Source organism: Bos indicus, chromosome 17, assembly GCF_029378745.1.
Source record: "Bos indicus isolate NIAB-ARS_2022 breed Sahiwal x Tharparkar chromosome 17, NIAB-ARS_B.indTharparkar_mat_pri_1.0, whole genome shotgun sequence".
Lineage (NCBI taxonomy): Eukaryota > Metazoa > Chordata > Mammalia > Artiodactyla > Bovidae > Bos > Bos indicus.
Genome location: NC_091776.1, coordinates 59,852,145 through 59,864,403, shown reverse-complemented (window position 1 = coordinate 59,864,403; position 12,259 = coordinate 59,852,145). Strand labels below are relative to the sequence as shown.

The 12,259-nt window shown below is 43.3% G+C and overlaps 1 long non-coding RNA gene across 1 annotated transcript in view; it reads left to right on the top strand.

Moving 5' to 3' along the window:
- Positions 1-11,622, top strand: part of LOC109571016 (uncharacterized) — a 45,446-nt gene extending 33,824 nt beyond the window's left edge. The window contains exons 3-5 of the long non-coding RNA XR_002182576.2: positions 5,450-5,571; positions 6,270-6,409; positions 11,309-11,622. This is a non-coding gene — a long non-coding RNA (uncharacterized lncRNA). The remainder of the gene's footprint in view (positions 1-5,449; positions 5,572-6,269; positions 6,410-11,308) is intronic.
- The last annotated feature ends 637 nt before the right edge of the window (positions 11,623-12,259 follow it).

Sequence of the window (12,259 nt, the reverse complement as noted above, 5' to 3'; positions counted from 1 at the left end):
TCTAAAGACAGAGCTGTATGCTGATGTAAATGCAAAACAGGACTCTCTAGTTATTGACCAGCCAGACAGGAGAGTCTTTTAATGGCTATGACCATGTCCGAGTACAAAGATGACCCATGTCCAGAGGATGACCCAAGACACAGGAGTTCTCAAATGCCATATGCATCATCAGAGATCAAATTAGTTGAGTCATTTAGGATTACATACATTTTAAAAAATGTTGGAATGCTTTGAAAATTGACAGTGCTATAGAGTTCATTTTCTGATGATGCTCGTAGCAGTTGGTCTCGACAAGCGTTTCCCAAAGCCTGCTTTGTGGAACACTAGATCCATGACGTGCCCAGCAACCTTGAGCAAAAATGTGTATTCAGATACTCCCAGTTGTACCTTTGAACTGATCCACTTCTTGACCCAGAAGACTTTTCTGTAATCCCTAGATTATGAGGCCTATGAATACAGGAATTGTACCTGTTTTTTTTTTTTTTTCCTACTGTATCCCCCAAACCAGCATGATTTCTGGAACATGTTGTGCTGTGCTTAGTCATGTCCAACTCCTTGTGAGCCCATGGACTGTAGCCCACCAGGCTCCTCTGTCCATGGGGATTCTCAGGCAAGAATACTGGAGTGGGTTGCCGTGCCCTCCTCCAGGGGCTCTTCCCAACCCAGGGATCGAATCCTGGTCTCCTGCATTGCAGATGGATTCTTTACTGTCTGAGCCACCAGGGAAGCCCAGCAATCCTGGAGTGGGTAGCCTATTCCTTCTCCAGAGGATCTTCCTGACCCAGGAATCGAACCAGGGTCTCCTGCATTGCAGGCAGATTCTTTACCAGCTGAGCTACCAAGGACCGCTTAATATATATTTATTAAAAGCAATTTTGTATTTCTTAGGCAGGAGGAGGGGAGAGGAATGAATTACAAAGGAGCAAGAAGAAACTCTTAGAGGTGATGAATATACTTTTTATCTTGATTGTGTTGATGACGCCATGGGCATATATATAAGCCTGAATTTTAAGTTCATACTGTTTATGTCAATTGATAGGTAATCCAATTATCAATAACACTGTATTTTTCAATTTGAAAAAAAAATTATGTATTTCCTAAACTTGGCCATAGAAACTCCTTATCAGTCCACAGTATACCTACCAGCATTGACAAAAATGAAGTTTCTTTCCAATCAAAATTGCACAGTTTGTCCCAGGTGGGGCTCCAGAGGTGTCTTAGGGTAGAATTGGGGAGGAGGGGACATGGATGGAGTTCCAGACCCCCAACCCTTGTCTTAATCAGAACACCTTTGCTGTCCCAGTAACCATTTTACTTACTAGGATTTCTTTTGAACTGAGAGCTATATGTTTTTACCACATTTGACACATGCTTGTTTGAGAAGAAATAGCATCCCTTGGGGGTGCTGATATCACTGAAGGGAATAATAAGAGTTGGGCTTGACAGATTAACTTGATGTGTTTTAGGGGAGAAATGTGACTTGAAACTCATTTAATTATAGAGTCATTCCTCTATACTTATTGAATGTCTTTAAATGCCAGGCACTCTTCTAGAGTTTGAAAAGACAGGTAGTATGATAGACAAGATCTCTGAGTTCAACAGAGAAGGAGAAATCCTGCATCTTGTTGTTCTTCAGTCGCTCAGTCACGTCCAGCTCTTTGCGACCCCATGGACTGCAGCACATCAGGCTTCCCTGTCCTTCACCATCTCCCAGAACTTGAAATATTGCATGATGTCCCTTATATGCAGACTCTAAAAAGAAACGATCCAAGTAAACTTGTTTATAGAACAGAAACAGAGTCGCAGACTGAGAGAATGAACTTTCGGTTGTCAGGGCAGAAGGATGGGTTGAAGGGAGAGTTAGGGAGTTTGGGATGGACATGTACACACTGCTGTATTAAAAATGGATAACCAACAAGGCCCTACTGTATAGCACAGGGGATTCTGCTCGATGCTGTGAAGCCTTAATGGTGTGTGGGGGTAGTTCATGTATATGCATGGCTGAGTCCCTTTGCTGTCCAACTGAGAATATCACATTGTTAATCAGTTCTACCCCAATATAAAATAAAAAGTTTTTTTAAAAAAGATGTCTGACTTTAAGGAGCTTACAGTTTGGGAGGGAAGGATACTGGTTAATAAATCAGAAACCAATCCCCTATCAAGCATGATTCTATATAGACACACATGTTGTGAAGACACTTTGGCAGCGAGAGAGAAGTGGAAGTGTTAAGGGGAGGGATGGTAAAGAATGGTCTCTACTGAGATTTGAGTTGAGATCCGGGTCTGATGACTAGAAAAGGGGTCAGTCTGGGTGGAGGGGACAGCATGTGCAAAGACACCGAGGCAGGAACAAGATTGGTGTGCTCCAAGAAAATAAGGCAAGCCAGTGTGGCCAGTTTAGGGCAAGCTAGGGAGTGAAGTGAAATTGAATTGATGTAGGAGGCTGCATCTAGCTCATTCATCTTCTAAGTGCTGAGTACTGTATCAGGCAAAGACCAGGTAGCCATGGATATTTGATGACTGTACATATGATGACTGAATTTGCATCCCTTGGTTCCTGTCCTCCACAACCTTAGGTGCCACTATTTATGCATATTTTATAAAGTAAAGCTAATTAACCCCTTAATACTGTTTTTGCTATTTTCCTAAGTATGATTGTATTCATGGGGTCAGTGTAAAAGACGATTTGATACTGACTATCCCCCTAAAACTTAAGATTTTGGTGAAAAGTGTTGCCTGATTAACTGGAGATGCAGAGGAATTGCCATCTACTACTGAAGGATTCCCTTTAAAGGCTGAGAGATCCAAGAAGGACCAATGATGTGGCTGAGGCCACACAGGGCGCTTGTCGTATACCAGGTGTGGGAACCCACTTTCTCACCCTGAGATCGAGCTCGTGGCTAGAAGGATTAGCTGACCCATTTAACTCCATTTGCTTTGACATGCTCACGCTTGACACTTCCCCAGTACAATGTGCTCAGTTCCCCAAATATGGGATTTTTGAGTGAAACCCTGATATTTAGCTCTAGGGCTAAAAGCAATGCTTAAATCCCCCAATTAGAAGCAGAGATGGAGATGAAATGGTCCCAAGGAATCTGGAGACACAACAGTTTCAAAAGGCAGCAACAGGCTGGGGCAGAGAGAGAGAAGTTTTAGATCTTGCACCAGGAATGCAAAGCTAAATAAGAACCAGTCGAAAGCTCTGGGGGTTATAAAGTGGAATTCCCTCTTGTATAGTACACAAGAGTTATTAAGTGTGTATATAAGACTCCTGTTTTACTTCATGTACATGATTATTTTATACAGGCGGGTTTGGAAAGAATTATAGGCTGAGAGCTGGCCAAGAGGCAAGATGAGCAGTGGGGAATGCGGGTGGCTGTTGCAATGTCATTCTTGGGAGCTTGGCCTATTTGGAGAATGCCACCGTGGGGTCCATTATGGGCTGAGGGGTTAGGGAGAAGCAAAGTGGAATTGGATTTTGTGTGGATTCATCTTCAAATCGGCATCTCAGGACTGCTCTTTATAGGATGGGCCAGGTTTGAGACCGAGAGGAGCAGAAGCTGGGACGAAGCCCAGCCAACTGGGTTTGCTCCACTGATGTCCTGAGATCAGGAGGATAAAGAATGTCAATCTGACTTGCCAGACTTTAAGGCCTGAGCAACCTCGGGCTGTTCTCAACACACCCAAGTGATTTCAAAAGTGAAAAATGCATTCTCTTTCTGAAAGAAGTCCAGGAGGCAGGGAGCTGGGGCTAGAGGGCTGCCTCGAGCAGAGATTCGATTACCTGCAAGACCCGCCTAGTGTGTGAGAGGCAGTGAAATTGGTCTCCTTACGTCATCCTGGGGTTGTTTGTTTGTTGCTGTTGTTCAGTCGCTAAGCTGTGTCCAGCTCTTTGCGACCCTGTGGCCTATAGCTCTCCAGGCTCCTTGTCGTCCACTCTTTCCCGGAGTTTGCTCAAATTCATGTTCATTGAGTCAGTGATGCTATCTAACCATTTCATCCTTTGCTCTCCCCGTCTCCTTTTGCCTTCCTCGGTTACCTTCCTTTTTAAGGGAGGCAGGGCTCTGTATCAGAACTATTTGAATTCTTGATTTTGCTTCTAACTCTGTGATCTTGAGAAAGTTAATTAACCTCTCTGAGCCTCAGTTTCACTGATTATAGAATGGGGATTCAAACAGCTGCTTATATGAAAACATAATAAGGCAAAGGATATGCAAAGCTGGTCTCATCAAGTGACAGTCATATCAATAATAATTGTTAATAAAATTTTTAACGAAGGACAATTGATTGGACTGGAGTGGGGAGCAGTCCAGCAGTGGCTGGACTGGCATTGTGTGTGGTATCTCTTGTTTGATGACTGGAGGTCACTTACCAGCTGTTCTTTGTGCCCTAGGCTCTCTCTGGGGCAGCATGCAAAACTTTGTTGAACTGGAAGTGATTTTATAACTTGAAAGGAGTGGTCTTTATGGTGGCCTACTTCTCAATCCTGGATAATTGAGATTCTATAGACTCTAGACTGGCTGAATGCCAACCATGTAGATCCCAAAGCTCTCCTCTTGAGTATCCCGAAGATACACCTGAAGCCCAAATTCCTTGAAGCTACAATGTACCTCCCATCCTCCTCCCTCCTTTTTCTTCTTTCACTGAGCAACACGTTCCCCACGCCCTTCCCCCAATAAATCACTGTAACACGTCAAACAGAACACAGCAAAGCTTCAGGATTTGAAAACAGTAGTCCCAGGAGGAGAAGAGGGCAACAGAGGATGAGATGGTTGGATGGCATCACCAACGCAATGGACATGAATTTGAGCAAGCTCCAGGAGACAATGAAGGACAGGGAAGCCTGGTGTGTAATAGTCCATGGGGTCACAAAGAGTCAGACTTGACTTAGCAACTGAAAACAAGGCTTTACCCATTAGGTTTCCCCATTGCTTCTGCAAGGAGTTCTTGAACAGTCTAGAGTGGGTTCTTGAAACCCACTCTAAACCATCAATTTAGTTTACCCATTTCTCATACAGAGGGTAAGGTGAAACTAACTCTGAAAGGAATTTGTCCAAGTCTAGATAAGATATGCAGATCATATCCCACCGTTCAGTTCAGTAATAGATGTTATGAGTTTCCAGGAGGACCAGCAGATTCTTTCAACCACGTCACCCAAATTCAAGACTCAGAGGTTCCAGTTCAGTTACTGTGCATTACAGCTTCAGATATCTAAAGGGAACACACTGATTAGTTAAGACTTGTTTTTAGGCAAAAACATACGTGACCCATATTCGGAATCAGAACATTCGTTGCAATCTGTGCTTGGAGGCAGACGTGTTTGTTTATTTTACGAGTTTTTAAAGTGCCAACTCCCCAGCAGTGAATTACTTAATGACTCAAACACAAACCCCAAACTCCAAACTGGCTCAAGAGAGGTGGCGATTACGGAAAATTCTACTTCATCTAGCCCAAAGAACTGACCACCCGTGAGCTGGAAAACAGACCTCAAAGCAGGAAAGAAACAGAAGTGTCCAAAGAAGATGTGGAAAACACAACCCAGAAAAAGCTGACCCTCAAGAAAGAAGTCCGGTGAGTGGAGTCGGGGGTAGATTTCCTGATGGTTTCTCAAGGCTGCCGGGGTCCTGCTTTCTGGGTGAGAATGTGATTGAAGACAAGCATTGTCTATTTTACAAAGTCCCAGAGAATTTGGATCCCAGATGTGGTAGACGATGCTCTTAGATCTGGGGTTGCAAAGTCCACATCTACCCAGACCGGGCAGGAAATGTAAATGACCGAGTGAACTGAGTGTAAGATGATACTAGACAGCTGACACTCAGTCCTGGGGGCTGTGAGGAGATGGGGGGCTGTGAGGAGATGGGGGACAGACCTCAATTAAAGAGAGCAGCTGCTGACCCCTAGCCACTGGTTGCCTGTGGAAAGGTGGGTTCAGTGTTGACAGTTGTTCTGAGGTATCAAAAGAATCTCCAATCCTTGATTTTCATGAGCAATCTGCTTTCAAAAGGATTGGCATTGAATGCACAGTTTTAAAGTCGTCCGAGGGCTTTCCCCTCTTTCTCATTAATAGGCCTCATGATGGCCGTGGACTCCCAATTGTGGCCCTCCTTTTAAGACCCTTGGAGTAGCAGAGGGTGCTTAATTCTACCCCTTCATTCTACTTATGCGGAAGATGGACCCCGGGTTCATCTTAAGTCACACACAACGGTGTCTGTGGCAGAGCTAGGAGAGGACTGGTTCTGAGTTCTGCCTCTCTTTCTTTCTCAACACAGATTCCAGACCGGTGTCAGTTTCCAGAACTGAAGAGCTATATGTGCTGAGTGAGGACATATTAAGTTTCCTGCTTTCCATGGAGAAAAGCAAATGCTACCCTAGCCCTTAATTAAGGATGTTATCATTGGTGACAGTGATGGTAAATATCAGAAGGAGTGCTTTGAGCAGCAAATAACAGAAAATTCTGAGTCAAATCGACTTAAACAATTCATCAGATTCTTACCTTTCATGCCTGGAAAGTCAGAGGAAGGGTATGCCCCAGGTCCAGTGAGATCCATGATATAACCAGGAATATGAGTGCTTTCTGTCTTTCTGCTCTGCATGATTCCTCCTCCTCCTCCTCCTTCTCCCTCACTCTGAACCTCCTCCTCTTGGTTACAACAAAGCTTCCAATAGCAGGTGAGTCTATGTGGGTCATTGTCCCATCTGGAAAGAGAGAACGAAAGAATCTTGAAACTCTCCCCCAGGTATGGACTACAGGTTATTCCCTTTCATCTACTGGAGCTGGATGTCCAGTCCTGAACCAATACCAGTTACTCAAGGTAAATTGTGTGCTGATTGGCTGACCTGTGCAGTCTATTCCAGGAGCGGAGATGGGACCTTGTGGGGGAAGGGTTTACATGTGTGTGTGGTCACTTTCCTGTCCGCCCAGATACCTTGACTCTTCTTGGTAACCAGTGAACCAACTTATGAATCTTCACAATATCCTCAAGGTGGGCTGGACTTAGGCTTTTCCACAAAATTCCTGTTTCCTGAGCAAATCTAGTTTTTTTTTTTTAATATTTCTTTGGCTATACCAGGTCTTTATTGTGCCACCTGGGATCTTCCATCTTAGTTGTGGCACGTGGGACCTCATTCCCTGACCAGGGGTTGGACCCAGACCCCTGCATTGGGATTTCGGAGTCTTAGCTGCTAGACTACCAGGGAAGTCCCTCAAATCTAGTTTAAAGTGGAACTTCTCAACCTTCAATTGCACTCAGAACCCTCAATGGATCTGATAAAAATGGACATTCCCAGTCCATACCTGGAAGAGTCTAATTCAAGGAATTTGCATATTTCACAAACTGTCCAGGTGATCCTGATTTGGGTGGTTAAGTATTAAACTTTAGGGAAAGCTCTGTGTGTGTGTGTGTGTTAGTCGTGTCCGACTCTTTGTGGCCCCATGGACTGTAGCCCACCAGGTTCCTCTGTCCATGGATTCTCCAGGCATGAATACTGGAGTGCGTTGTCATTTCCTACTCCAGGGGATCTTTCCTACCCAGGGATTGAACCTGGGTCTCTCTGCATTGTAGACAAACCCTTTACCATCTGAACCACCAGGGAAGCCCCTTAGGGGAAGCTACTCGAGGCTATAAAACCTGGTTGTCCTATAACTCAAGAAAATTCAAGAGGCCACCAGCCATCAGGGAAATGCTGAGAGTTTTAATCTTTTGTGCCATTTATTGTGATGGCACAATAGAACTCTCTTTTTCCTAATTACCTGTGAATTCTTAGAAGAGAAAGTTTCATCTGAGTTTCTAGTTATTGTTTTCTTCTGGAGTGCATTGAAGGAATTTTTGGACAAGAGTGAGGAAGCACTGAAGGAGACAGACATGTCATTTGTTCCCTCGGCTTCTACCCACATCCTAAATTATCCTTGGCCCATGGGTCACAGGATACTGGATGGAGGGTTGTTCTGATTTAATCAACCTGTTTGTGGAATTTTAGCTACTGTATGATTTAGGTTTTATTTAAATAAAGTTGAATCCCAAGTGAGAAACTATTTCCTTTTAATGCTCATTTAATCATTCTGCTAACTCAAGAGACTTAAAGTTCTAACATTTAACTCCTGCCTATTACGTGTTATATCCCTTTTGGCCAAAGAGAGAGGCGAGCTTGGGTTCAGAGGCTTGAAATATAATATCACCATAATTATATTAACTTTAATATAATTAAAAGCATCTAGCTATCATTTAATTATATTGTTTTGCTTTCATCATCTGTTGGACAGGATACATGCTAGATTATGCTGACCTAAAAAAAAAATCCCAGTGGCCTAAGACAACAGTCTTATTTGATACACTACCTGTCTTTCATAGATCTCAGGGGGTGTTCTGTTCACTGGAATTACTCAGAGTCGGGCTGATGGAGTCACCACCATCTCCAACACGGTCAGTTTTCAATGGCAGAGAGCAAGAGAATCTTTGAATGTTCTCGCATTGGCTGTTAAATACAGTGGCCAGAAGACACATGGAGCTTCCGTTCACAGCCCATTGGCCAGAACTAGTCACTGGGCTCCAATGTAATCACAGGGGCCCAGGAAGTGAGAAGCTTCCTGTGACTGGGAGCAAGGAGATGGAGATATTTGGTAAAGAGCACAGATGCTCAGTACACACTTGGTGACTGCCTCTGTCTCCCAGCCAGTGCTCTCCCATCCTTGTCTTCTTAAAGCTTCTGAGGAAGGCACCTTCCCTTGGGATGTGTGGACATACGTAGAACAGTTCATTGCAGACCCATGTACCTTCCCCGGTCACTTTGGCTTGGATTGACTCACCATGAACACTCAGCCAGGTGTGTGGGTTTCAAGAAAAGTGCGTTGAGTCCTAGTCTTGGCCTCTGTTGGCCACCCAGCTGACACTTTGATCAGGCTGCTGGGTGGTATCATTTGGCTGGCAGCCTGGCCAGAATGCCACTCCCTGGGCAAACCTGACTTTCTGGAAAGAACGTGCACTTGACCATGAGGCAAGTAACAAAGCACGTGTGGTGAGGCGCACTGGAAGTTTCCTACCCTCTGAGAATCACAGACCAAAGGAGCCTGGTTCTGACTAGTTAACGAAAGCACCAATCAGGGCAGCAACATCTGCCACCGTGACTTGACCTCCTACCAGGCTCTGGGCACCGCCATTAGCCTTCTGTCTAGATGATCTCATTTAATGTCCACAACAGCCTTGAAAGGGGAGCAAGGTTTCAAGAAGGTTCCTCTACTTTATCCGATTTGACACAGTTCATTGGAGGGAATAGCCATGGCCAAATGTAAAACTCACGGTTTTTATTACTAATAAACATGTGTAATTGATGCTCCGGACTTCTATCCTATTTCTGATTCTCTAACCCATCTCCTCATTCAAGCAAGAGCTTAAGGATTTAATATTTGACTGCTTTTGCCATATCACCCGAAAGAAAATGTCTCCCATGTTGGTACTAAAACCCCCAATTTGAGATGATGGACCCGAGGCTCAAAGAAATCAAGTTATACAGAATTCCAAAGTGGTAGAGCTGAGATCTTTTTCCTTCAATCTTTTATTTTTTTTTTAACAGTCCCTTTTCTTTTCTTTTTTTTTTCAAGTGAGTTTTTTTTTTTAAATTACTTTACAATATTGTATTGGTTTTGCCATACATCAACATGAATCTGCCACGGTATACACATGGTCCCCATCCCAAACCCCCCTCCCTCCTCCCTCCCCGTACCATCCCTCTGGGTCGTCCCAGTGCACCAGCCCCAAGCATCCAGTATCATGCATCGAACTTGGACTGGCGACTTGTTTCATACATGATATTATACATGTTTCAATGCCATTCTCCCAAATCATCCCACCCTCTCCCTCTCCCACAGAGTCCAAAAGACTGATCTATACATCTGTGTCTCTTTTGCTGTCTCGCATACAGGGTTATCGTTACCATCTTTGTAAATTCCATATATATGCGTTAGTATACTGTATTGGTGTGTTTCTTTCTGGCTTACTTCACTCTGTCTAATCGGCTCCAGTTTCATCCACCTCATTAGAACTGATTCAAATGCATTCTTTTTAATGGCTGAGTGATAGGCTGCACTGAGTCTTTGTTGTGGTGCTCAGGCTTTCTCAAGCTGTGGCACAAGAGCTGAGTTGCCCTGCCACTGTGGGATCTTAGTTCCCCAACCAGGGATTGAACCCATAGCCCCTACCTTGGAAGGTGGATTCTTTACCATTGGGCCACCAGAGAAGTCCCTCAACTTTTTATTTCAAGTTCAGACCTGCACAGAAGTTTCAAAAAAATCCCTGTATACAGTTTACCCATGCCCTTATATTAAAACTTCATCACATTTGCTTTACTCTCTGCCCCCCTTTTTAAACCATCTGAGATTCAGTTGCAGACCTGATGCCGTTTTGCTTCTAAATACTTCAATGTTTATTTCCTAAAAATAAGGATGGTTTCTTACATAATCATAGTACAGCTATTAAAATCAGGGAATTGATGTTGATATAGACACATTACTATCTAGTCTTTCAACTTTGTTTATATTTTACCAGTTGACAGATGGTCTCAATAATGTCCTTTATAGCAAAATGATAAGAAAGAAGAAAGAGGCAAGGGAGGGAAGAAGAAAAGGAGGGAGGGGAGAGAAAGAGGCAAAAACAAGGCAAAATAAGAAGAGAAGAAAAAATATTTGAATTTTTAAAAACTTGCAATGTTTGTCTTTATTTTGTTCTTTATATTTTGAAAGTGAAAACAAATAATATTGATAGAGAAAGAGGGAGGGAGAGACAGAAAAAGAGAGGGGGGAGAGAGGCAAAAACAAAGTGAAATAAGAAAAAAGAGAAGGAAAGGGGAAAAAATTGATTTTTAAAAGACTTGCAGTGTTTGTCTTCATTTTGTATTTTATATTTTGAAAATGGAAAGAAACAGTATTGAGAGAAAGAGAGGGAGAGAGAAAGAGAGGGGCAAAAAGAAAGTAAAATAAGAAAAAAAGAGGAGAAAAAGGGGAAAAAATGGAATCCCTTAGTGTGCTCAGTTGCCTTTTGAGTCTGTTAATCTGGGAGAATCCTCGCGCTTTCTTTGTACTTCACTCTGTTGACAGTTTTAGAGAGTTCAGGCCAGTTATTTTGTAGAATGTTCACCCATTTGGATGTGTCGCGTTAGATTTACGACATGTACTTTGGACAGGAACTGCATAGAAGTGACGTGTATCTCTCAGTGCATGGTAGCAGGAGGCATGTGACGTCAAGCTTTGTTCTGAGATTGCTGAGGGTAGCTGGGATCATTCAGTGATGGTGGGGTCTATTTCTCCCTTTCTACTTAGTACCTTGAGCAGGGAATACTGAAAAGATGATGAAGATCAGAGCCAGGACTTGTAATCCAGCAGCCTGAGTCCGGAACCTGCAGTCACCTACTATGCTCACTATTTCCCTACATTCCCTACATGAAGATTTACCAGGCACTGTGCAAAGTAAGTAAATGTGCTATTTTTTTGAACTCTCACAATAATTTCCAGAGCCTGTCTATCACCCTCAGCCCTTCATCCACATTATACAACACATTCAGGACCCAGATGAAATGATCATTTCTCTCACTAGAAGAATTCTGAGGATGTTCATAGCAGCATTATTTACATTAGTCTAGGCATGGAAATGACCCAAGTGTCCATCAGCTGATGAATGAATAGAAAGTGCTAGTCACTTACTATCAAGTCTATTGACTTTGTTTATATTTTACCAGTTGACAGATTGTCTCAATAATGTCACTTACAGCAAAATGATAAGAAAGAAGAAAGAGTCAAGGGAGGGAAGGAAGGAAGGAGAGGGGAGAGAGAGACTGAGTCATGTCCAACTCTTCTCTTTGAGATCCCATTGACTATATCCTGCCAAGCTCTTCTGTCTGTGGAATTCTTCAGGCAAGAATACTGGAGTGGGTTGCCATTTCCTTCTCCAGGGGATCTTCCCAACCCAGGGATTGAGCCCGGGTCTCCCACGCTGCAGGAGGACTCTTTACTGCGTGAGCCACCAGGGAAGACTCTAACGGATAAAGATGTGGTAGATATATGTACAACGGAAGACCACTCAGCCATAAAAAAGAACAAATTTTTGGCATTTTCAGTGGCATGAATGAACTTAGAAGGCATTATGCTGAGTGAAATAAGATAGAGAAAGACAAATACTGTATGAGATCACCTATATGTGGAATCTAACACATGCAACAAACTAGGGAGCCTAACAAAAAAGAAGCAGACTCACAGATAAAGAGAACAAACCAG